Genomic DNA, 11,494 nt, shown 5'->3' with positions numbered 1-11,494 from the left:
GTGCGGGAATCTCCAATCCTGTGTTTTATGGCAATATTCTTCACAAAGCACAGAAAGGTCAATACTAACCAATGTTGAATAGGCTAATTCATAGAGGATAAAGTTATGATATTGTTGTCAAATCGTTAAAGATGGCATTGTTTTGGTATTAATGTTATATTAAAATTTTAATTCTTCAATCTCAAACATTTCTTTGACTTGGTATTCTGATCATATGAAATTTTATTTCTTTGAAGTTTACTTTTAGTTAATTTTTTACAAGTTAAGAATATTTTTGTTTTTATTTTTCTACTGACTAATTAGACGATAGTGACATGTAATTTTTATAACTTTAGTATTCAAAACTTGAATATTGATTTTGCTGATTAGGTTATTCATTAAGCCTACAAGTCATACATGAGTGAACGAGGTCAACTGACCGACAATTTTCGGGCTTGGGAACGAAAGCGGCTTTTTCATAATTCACACAGCAAGCAACATCCAAGTAAAGAACATCGTTTATATATAGTATTTTCTCTCTTTACACCGGGCATGTTTAACTTATTTTATTATGTATTTTTTTTTATTTCAAATTGATATGATTGATTTTTACTAATTTTTGATATCTTAAATGTTAAAGAATACTGGTGATCAAGGGAACCAAGGTTATAGCGGTAATCAAAAGAATGTAATCCAGGAACAAAGACCAGATATGGAAAACAGACATATACAACAAAAAACATAAAGGAACTAAAATCATACATACAAAGTAACAAAAGCAAATGAGCAACTCGGACTCCACTAAAAACTGGGAGCATGGACCAGGTGCACCGGTAGGGTAAGCGTCCTCTGCTTTTCTAGAAACACTCACCGAGTTGCTCATAAAAAGTCAAGTCCGGGGTAGACAAACGAGGAAAGGAAAACTATGAACCGTTGAATAAATCAGTTTTCATGGTGCAAATGGATACACCATAACGATCCACGAGTTCATGATGACGACCATAAAACTTCGGAAGTGATGACTTCAATCTTGTAGCAACATAACCCTGTTCCAGAAGCCTATTTGTTGAATGAGTTCTAGCGCGATACAAAAAGTCTGCGTAGTTTCGGCAAGCTCTGGCATAATGTATGAGTTGTAATATGAACACTCCATACGCAGGTGCTGAAGGGATGTTGCCACAGATGAAAGGAAAGTTGACAATTCTGAATGAAAAGTAATCACGTTTGTCGTAAAGTTTGGTCAATAGTTTTCTTTTACCATGTATTTCTAATTGTAGGTCAAGACATTAGGCTGACTTCACAGTGTCTGTATTATCCTTTATCTTACGTTCTTTGGGGTAGATGCGATGTATCAAATCTCCGAAATTAGGATTGTCGAAAGATAATACGTCATCTATATAGCGGAAACTGAGATTAAAGGATCTAGCCAAACGATATTTTTTCTTTCGGATCAGATCAGCTATAAAGTCAGCAAGTAAAGGAGCACAATTTGTTCCCATTGGAATGCCGACCGTTTGTTGAAAAACACGTCCACCACACTGTACAAATATGTTGTCGATTAAAAAATCCAGCATTTGTAAACATCTTCCTCTGTATATTTGGAAGATGATTTGGAATTATTTCTTACAAAGTATGAGGAATCTCTACCAAGAACGATATAAATTATTTGTATCAAGGTATATCACCTTTTTTGAAAAAACAACGATGTATAAAGTCGGGATTTTAACTGAGTATGGGGAATAGAAGTATACAGTGTTGAAAAAGCATAGGTTTTAATGCCATTATATTCAGATAATAGTCTTGAACTGATTGTCTCCATAAGATCTTTTGAATTTTTCAGGATCCACATTGAATTAATACCACTACGGGGGTAACAGGTGTTGTGGTAGGACTGCAGACCCTCTTTGACAGTTATGAGTATAGAAGTTAAAAATTTTGAAAGAGGTTTGGTGGTGCATTTTGCAGATCCATCTATGAAACGTTGTTTGTATGGATTCTTGTGGAGTTTAGGAATCCAGTACATAAACGGTAAATCACAATCATCGTTCTTGGTAGAGATACCAAAAGAGGATAGCACAGATTTATGGTTTTCCACAATCTATTCTTTGTAGTGTGTGGTAGCATTATAGGTCTTATCGCAGCTATTATTTTCTACGTCCACCTATTTAAAACTTTCATTCGTTTCAAAATTAAAGACCTCACGGCCTTTAACCACTCATACAGAGAATTAATGTCTTCTTGTCCTCGTTTTATTCATTTCCTTGCATAGTCCTCGACAGCATCCATAAGAACTTTAAAGTTATAATTCCAATTTAAGGAGCGTGGTTCACGGTACTTGGGACCTTTAGAAAGGATATTATGCAGAGATTCGTTTTCGATGGTGGTTAAATCTCCCGTAACGACGTGACCAGAAGGACCATATTTGAATGGAGAGTTTTTGCAAGATCAGGTTGTTTATCCTTGAAATCCTCAATCTCGAGGTTCTGCAATAGCCTTTTATAATTGAAAATTTTGGATGCAATGGGTGACGTATAGGAATATGAAATAATTGGTTTGGATTTGTCTTTGAAATATGGGGGAATTTGTTGGTTACGTTTTTGTGATGGAGGATGTTAGCCAATGGATTCAGTTTTAGATGATGAAAAACAGTATTTTCATGCTTTCAGAAAAGGGTCTAATTTATGAACTCAAAATAAAAGTGATGGTAGAAAAGTTTATTTTTAGTTCAGCCTTTTCAGATGTACCAAAGTTTGTGCCATGCACCAAAATATGATTTTTGACATTTGCTTAATAAAAGTCAAGGACTGAAGTCTTCTAAGTCGCTAATCGTTAAATATTCACTGTCACTGATTTTGACATACTTTAAACGTCCGAAATGGTACAAATGCGATATGCTCTAAAAACGGGTAACTTCCGCTAAATCTTGGTTCCCTTGATATTATTGCTTACTCTTTCGTAGCCGTTATGACCGGATGGCTATATATATTAGGTGTCCTGATAATATATATGACCTTTATATAATCAATTGTAACGAACGTCTGTGTTTGAATCGGAAACTAGGAAATATTACATACATTAGCAATGCTAACCGATCATTTGATCTTTCAATGTAAACTTCCCGTTCTGATACAAGCTAAAACAACACGCATAGACGTGTGTATGATAAGCCAGCACGCCACAGTTTAGTTTAGTTTCGCACTTTTGGCTAGGGATGAAAAATGACATTAATGGAAACCGGTGGTTGCTATAGTGATTAAAAATGAAGAATCCATTGTTGATAAAACATTTTCTGAAAAGGAGGACTTTTAAAAGTATTTTGCAATGTTTCATATATTTTCAATGTTGAAGGGGCTTTTTGCAATGACAATTTTACTTCATTGTGAAAGTAAGTCAAATTTTTACAATGCTAAAATTGATAAGTGGATTACAAAGTGAAGTAGCTAAGAATCTAACCGGCGATGTCCATGTGAGGAAGGGGTTTTCCAAGGAAAAAGACTGGACATTTTCAGGGCATGAAATAAAAATTTCAGATATTTTGCGGGAAACTTGATATTATTAAACCTGATTTTATCAACTTTTCGCAAATTTTCGCTTATATTTGCATGGTATCTATGGTAACCATATTTGCTGTGGGTATTTTTTATTTCAGAAAATTTTTACTGCATTCTAAAGGCCTTGGCTTGATATTCTAGATATATAGATTTTAGGATGCTTGACAATTTTTTAAAGTGATAAATGTTACAAAGCATCAGATAACAAGACCAAAATTAGGCAGTTCTACAATACTGTGGAGTGCTGGCTATGTTTAAACAAGAGGCTCCCAGGAGCCTGAATTGCTCACCTGGTTGAATTTTGTCTTTCAAGGGCAGTAAATTTAAGAAGAATTTCTATCATTGTTATCAAGATATTAGCTGAAAACTAAATTTTTTTTCCTTTTCAAGGGCAATAACTCTTATAAGGAATCGTCTGACAACTTTTATCCCTGAAGACTATTATAGTTCTAATAATATGGATCATTTCAGCTATTGGAAGAATTTGGCTAAACCTAACGGATTTGGAGATGTATCCGAAAAACTACTGCCTGACCCCTATGTTTTATTTTTAGAAACGGCAGCCATGTTTTTCGACAGATCAAAACTCCACATCAGTTCTAGGCAGGATACCCAAGGAACATACATACCAAGTTTGGTTCAAATTGGTAATGTAGTGTCAGAGGAGAAGATTTTTGATAGAAATAACATAAAAAATAGCAAACAATGTTGAAAAAGGGCAATAACTCCAACATGGCTTAATGGATTAAAATGAAAATTTGACCACAGGTGGATCTCACCATGCTGAACACTTTTATTCCATGTCAGAATTTAGCTTACCTAACGGTTTTGGAGGTATATGCGAAAAAGTACTGTCTGACCCCTATGTTCTATTTTTAGTAACGGTGGCCATGTTTTTCAAGAGATCAAAAATCCCCACATCAGTTCTATGCAGAATATTCCAAGAAACATTCATACTAAGTTTGGTTCAAATTGTTCAAGTAGTGTCAGAGATAAAGAGTTTTGAAAAATTGTTAACGACGACGACGTACGACGACGGACGCCAAAAAAGGTACCTTGTAGCGATCTTTGGGTCGCTTATGATGTTGACAGGTAACCAGTTTATGAACCAGATTTAGCAGCTGCCAATGAATATTCATAAATATCGGGGCGTGATAATGTATTTGACCTATGGATTCATGTAACTAGCCTCAGTGCCTGAATCGGAAACCGGGTAATGTAAAAAGCTAACTGATCATTTCATGTAAACTTCCCGTTCTCATACAAGCAAGAAACGCACGTAGAACACACGTGTATAATTAAGAGGTACATTTTTATCTCGTATGAAGCTAGAACTATGGCGATGTGGCGTTGAACACGGCGAATATCTGCTGGATTATATGGCATATAACTACACATTAATGCAAATCATATGCAAATATTAAATACAGAAATTACGAGTGCAAGAAGTCGCTAACACTATTAGCGACTTAAAAAATGGTCGAAAGTTAGATTGAAACTCATAGTCTGCTAGCAAGTATTTTAAAATCATGAATATTATAGCAAGCCAATGTGGACAAAAATGCCTATTTATTAATATTTATAAATCTTTAATAATATAAATATATATAAGGGTCTGAAAAATTCCCAACGATGTTAGAACTGTCAAATTTGCGAAGCAAATTTTTGTCGTTCCCTCCGCGGGACTCGAACTCGTACCGCTGTGACATCTATGGCAACACCGCCTGCACTAAGTCCAGCGCCCTAGACCACTCGGCCAGCTAGGCTATAAAAAATAGCTTTCGCTGGCCGGGTGATTCCTCCTCGTAGGATTAATCTAGGACTGTAACTTAGTACACGATGTATGGTAGTACGGGACAGTTCATCTAGGTGTTATTATGTAGGATATATATATACTTTGTGCAGGCGGTGTTGCCATAGATGTCACAGCGGTACGAGTTCGAGTCCCGCGGAGGGAACGACCAAAAATTTGCCATCGCAAATTTGACAGTTCTAACATCGTTGGGAATTTTTCAGACCTTTCTATACGTTTACATATCTTCCCTGTATCAATATGATCCGATGGAGCAGTGTAGTGAATAGAGTCGTCACATTCTGAGACGTTTATATATATATAATCAATTATAAATATTTATAATTCATGCCAAAGTGGACAAAAATTCTTATGTGTAAATATTTATAAGTATTTATAAAGATGATGTGATTCATATAAATATCTATAACTCAATTATAAGTATTTATAAATGTATAATAAATATTGATTAATGAATGATAAATATAAATAAATGAATGATAAATAATTATAAATCCAAGACCATTTTCAGTATTTGTAATTCATTTATTTTAATAACTTAAATTCATAAATATTTGTAAATCACATCATTTTTTAAAATATTTATAAATGAATTATAAATATTAATAAATGAATTATAAATATTAATAAATGAATTATAAATATTAATAAATGAATTATAAATATTAATAAATGAATTATAAATATTTGTAAATCAATTATAAAATATTTATCAATAAGCATTTTGTTCACTTTGGCTTGACATGGTCTATTAGCAAAAGAATTCAAGACTGCAGCCAAGTGGGAGCAAGAAAAGTACTTGTACATTTCCCTTTTGCATATTTAGTGTGATTAACAGAAAAAAGTGTACACTTGTACATGTACTGATCGAAGGTGATGTCATTGTTGATTCATCTTTACCGATAAACCGAGAACAGCTTATACACAAATGGTATGAGAATATTTCAAAATGTCAAAATACAAGCGTAATCACTAACGACTTCAATAGTCTATATTTAGTACTAAATAGAGGGCGCCTTATCGCTGACGCAGGTGGCAGTTTGTGTCGCTGATTAATTCCCTGAGTGAACAGGACAAACCGGAATTCCATAAAATTAATCATTACTCTACAAAATGTAGTTCCCGGTAAAGTCCGCTGTTATTTTTAATAGTTCATTGCAAAGAGTGGCAAAGCTTCTGTTCTGAACAGTTAGGAATAGAATGCATTCAAGTGGTAGGTTACTATATATCATCGGTCCCATCATAACCATTTTTGTAACAAAAAGGGGGAATTTATATTTTTTCATTTGTACTCGACTTAGTATACAGCACTGTGTTCATAAAAAGGAGTGAAATTCACCAATATACTGTTTATTTGTCATGTTTTTCTTATGTTCCTTTATAAATATTTACATCTAACCACATGCACACAAAGTGACACTTAAACACGTGGTACAGTGATGTTCACTTGGGGAATTAAATTACTCCAATAAACTATTATAATTATTCAGGAAACAAAATAAGTATCAGTCCAGTTGTAACATATCGAATAACTTACAACATATAAATGCAGTAGAAAATACAACTATTTAACATAATTTATTGTAATTGGAATAACTATTACATGTATTAAAATAGAAATATATGGCAAGCCAAAGTGGACAAAAATCACTATTTTGTAATATCAGAAAATGAATTTTTAATATTACAAAATCTTTTTTTTTAATATTAGAAAAGATTTTTTAATATTAGAAATTCATTTTTTACTATTAAAAATTCATTTTCTAATATTACAAATTCCTGATTTAGTAATATTTATTCTCCTCGGAACTCCGTGTGTCGCAAGAATCGTAATAAGTTTCTCTTTGGTTTGCTTACAAGCGGTCGTGTATAATTTCTCAACCTCGGAGTATCGTGTCCTTTTATCTATAACAACTAAATTGTAGTGTCCATCTGGATACGGACCTCCAAAGTCCACTGATACAACTTCCCATGGATGCTCTGGTATTTCAGTCATTTTCAAAGGTTCTTTACTTTGTTGTTTAGTTGTTACTTGACACTCGAAACATTTCTTAATTATCTCCTCAACCATTGAATTCATTGTTGTATTTTTCTCTCAACATTTGCTTTGTTTTTGTCATACCGAAATGTCCCATTTTATGCGCAGCTTTAATCACTTTCTCTTGCAATGTCCTGGACACAACTATCTAATTGAGTCTAAATACTAGACCCTCTGCCACGTAAACTTCATGTCTAAGATGATAATAAGGCACTAAGCTCCTATTTTTCCTGTTTCTTTCCCAATCACTTTTCTGAATAACGTCCTTTAATTTAAGTAGTTGTTCATCTTTGTCGGTTTCATCTTGTAATTGTTCTAATATCACAGCATGCTCATTCTGAATAATCGCTCCGATCATTTTCTCAGTTCCATCGGTTTCTTTTTCAGGTAAAGGATGTCTTGGCGAAAAGTCCAACGGATCGGCTTCATCTTTCCCCGATTCGTACAGTAATTCAAACTCCACGTCCTGCATGTCCATAATCCACTTTTCTACGCGTGGCGGTGACTTGATTGTAGTTTTATTGAACATTGGAATTAACGGTTTATGTGCTGTAATTATCTTGAATTTCGGTGCTCCTAGAAGATAAATGCTGAATCTGTTCTTAGCCCATCTTATTGACGACGCATCTTTTTCTGTTTGACTGTATCTCTTTTCTGTATCGGACATAGAGCGACTAATGAAATGCACAGGTTGTAATCCTTTCTCAGTTTGTTGGAATAATCCTGCTGACAACCTTTCACTGAAACTTGCTTCGCAACGCACTACTATCGGTCTTGTCGAATTGAAAAATGCCATTGTACTCTCATTTGTTATTCTGTCTTTGAGCTCCTCGAATGCTGAATTCTCTTCACGTCCCTATTTGAACTTCGTATTTTAGTGAGTTAATTTTCTCAGCGGTGCAGTAAGTAGCAAATATCTTGGTATGAATTTCGATAAGTAGCTAATCATACCTAACAAACTCCTGACTGCTTCCTTTGATTCAGGTGCATTTGCTTCCTTTACGGCTCTCACTTTCTCGTGTGTAGGTTTCAATCCATCCTTAGTAAATTTGTAACCATAAAACTCCAAATCATCCACTCCTAATTCACACTTTCCTCTGTTTAGTGTTACACCAAAATCTTTTGATCTTTGAAGTACTTCTCTCATTGTCTTCTTGTGTTCATCCATGTTAATGCCACCAATCAGTATACCGGTATCGTCCCTCTGGTTCAAACAACTTGGTATATCTCCAAATATTTTATACATCTGTTCATCAAACAAATATTGTGAACACTTATCTCCAAATATCAGTCTCTTTGGTGGCATATTTCCCCACGGCGTACTAAACGTTGTCACTTCTCTAGACTCTGGATTCAACTTCAACTGATGATATCCTTGTCTTAAATCCATCTTTGAGAATATTTTGCACTCGTGAAATTTGTATATAAAATCCTCTATTACTGAACTTCGTGTGATTCTGTTTCTCTCCATGTATTTATTCGGTATCCTCAATTTGACCCTGGGTTAAGGCTTTCAAACTTCTTTTTACCGAGATTTGATGTCAAAAAGCCGATAAAGCTTACATCAACATAAAGAAAAATGAACCCCGAATCGAACTAGGTATGCATCACCTACACGATTTCAACCTGAAAGCCGTTAGAAGCGTGTGAAGGGCGGTACTCCGCGGTACCGCTGAATCTCCAACTTTTTGTATGGCACATCGTTCTGACCCCAACCCGACATATCAATATCCAAATAAAAAAGAGGACGGTTGCAGGGTCAGAGGAAATTTGGACTACATCAATCGTGGCTGGTGCAGGAAACATTTGCCATGCACTTTTGAAGTCATGTGCACCTACATCTGTATTATAATAACATACACATGGCCAAAATAGCCAAATAGAATGATCATTTTCAAAAGCACTAACACCAGACCAAAAAATGACACAAATCCCGAGAAATGCATTACAAATGTACATATCGAAATTTCTATGTCATCGTTTATGCAAAGACTAAAGTATGAGTTACCTCAGGGAATCAGTAGATAGAAACTAAAATTTAGGTTTTAGTGATAATAATAATAATAATAATAATAATAATAATAATAATAATAATAATAAATATCCTTTATTTAAACAGGATATATTTAGTTACATTGCTAGTTTACGATATGGTCCAGCAATATATACATATTTACAACATAAGTCATAAAATTGACATTAAACAAAATAAAATTAATTACATGATAATATTACATACAAATGATAAAGGTAATATACACTTCAAAGTATTGGTTGAATCTTTGTTTGAATGTAGGAAAAAAAGTCACAGAAAAATAGTCACGGATAAAAAGTCACAGGAAAAAAGTCACAATATATATTTTGTTAGGAATAATGGTCACATGTATAGGGAAAAGAATTATAAATTTAATTTTGTTTTTTAATATCTTTATCATACATGTATTTAGGATTAATTTGTTATATAGATATATAAAATGTCATTTTACGGATAATTATTTTTTTTGGTAAATATAATTTAAATGCCTTAATATATATTTTGTTTATACTGTAGTTAATTCTTCCTGGATAGAGAGACCCAGTTGTTTACTTAGTACATGTATTTAATTTATAAATGACTCAGAAACCCTAATGATTGAAATTGAAAGGGGTGGTTTATAAAAAGAAGCCACTTGCTTGCTATTGTCATAAATGTCTATACACAGACATACTTTATTAATTGTAGGGTCATATTTAATAGTTAAGAATACAATTGTGAAAGAAATTGTTGAACATCAACATAAGGTGAAACCATACCTGGTAAATCCGATGCCAGAGCAAAATGTATGGTTTCTTTCACTTTTCCTATAAAAAGAAAAGTTAACTTTCACTATCAATAAACCAAAATGGAAATTATACCAAGCAACAGAGGTGGTTCCGAACTATGTTACCAGGGGTACATGTATACCAAACATGCTACCAGAAAGACCAGTCAGTGGTGGAAGTGTGTTAAGCGGTCCAGTACAGGATGCAGAGGAAGCCTTAGTACTACACTGCAGAATGGAAATCCAGTTCCAGGGAAGCCACACAATCACGCTCCCAGTGATACAAGTATCAAGTACACAAGTGATATCATTGTGATTTAATATATTTTATATGTTATTTGTTATTTGACTTGCATTTATGTGATTAATTAAATGTAAATGCTAAATCATTGTTGTTTTTTCTTAATTACTCGAAAATTAGAAAGAGTTGGATGGGTGAATATCAATGATGTCAAATTTTGGTTCTCATTTATCAAGGTCTCTATAAGTCCCTTATATTTAGAAGGAGTTGTGATTGAATACATAGCAATGAGACAATCGAATTTGATTTTCAATCAAGTCTTGAAACCAAACAAACAAAACAAAAACAAAAACAAAAAATAAAACAAGCAAACAAACAAAGAAAAAAATCACAAAACTTTAAAAACAAAACAAACATACATTCAAAGAAAAAAGTCACAAAACTTTAAAAACAAACAAAACAAAAAAACAACAAAAAAAAAACAAAAACAAAAACAAACAAATCATATATATTTTGTGACTTTTTATCCTGTGACTTTTTTTCTTGTGACTTTTTTTCCGTTTACCATTTGTTTAGACATGCGGCTTTTGGCGTTGTAGATACTTTTTCTTTAAAGGTAATTACCACATTCTAAAATTATGCATTGATCTGAAGTATTGCTGGAGATATTTATTCCATCGGAACATACATTTCAATGATATATTTGTCTTATTATAATAAGTTAAAACTTGAGGAAACGCATGTGATATTGATGTTTTTGATGTGGCACTGTAATTATTTATACATCAGAAAACAAACTATGTAGTTGTTTAGTTAATATAGCAATTTAAAAACTGATTACAAAGCAGCATATTCAGTAATTGTGTCTGTGTCTTATTTTGTCCCGCAGGAGCACAAACATAAGTTCCTCCTTGAAACATGTGTACAGTTAATTTTGTTTTCAAGTTAAAATATAAAATTCTTGTATCTTATATCATCGAGTTACAAAAAATATTATATTTGAATATCAATTTCACAAGTTCCATGATGGTTAAAGTAAATTTTCTGATTTACTTGAGAAACAAAGCACTT

Source organism: Perna viridis, chromosome 3, assembly GCF_037379345.1.
Source record: "Perna viridis isolate PV_CMFRI_1.1 ecotype Kerala chromosome 3, ASM3737934v1, whole genome shotgun sequence".
Lineage (NCBI taxonomy): Eukaryota > Metazoa > Mollusca > Bivalvia > Mytilida > Mytilidae > Perna > Perna viridis.
This window is presented reverse-complemented; position numbering follows the sequence as displayed.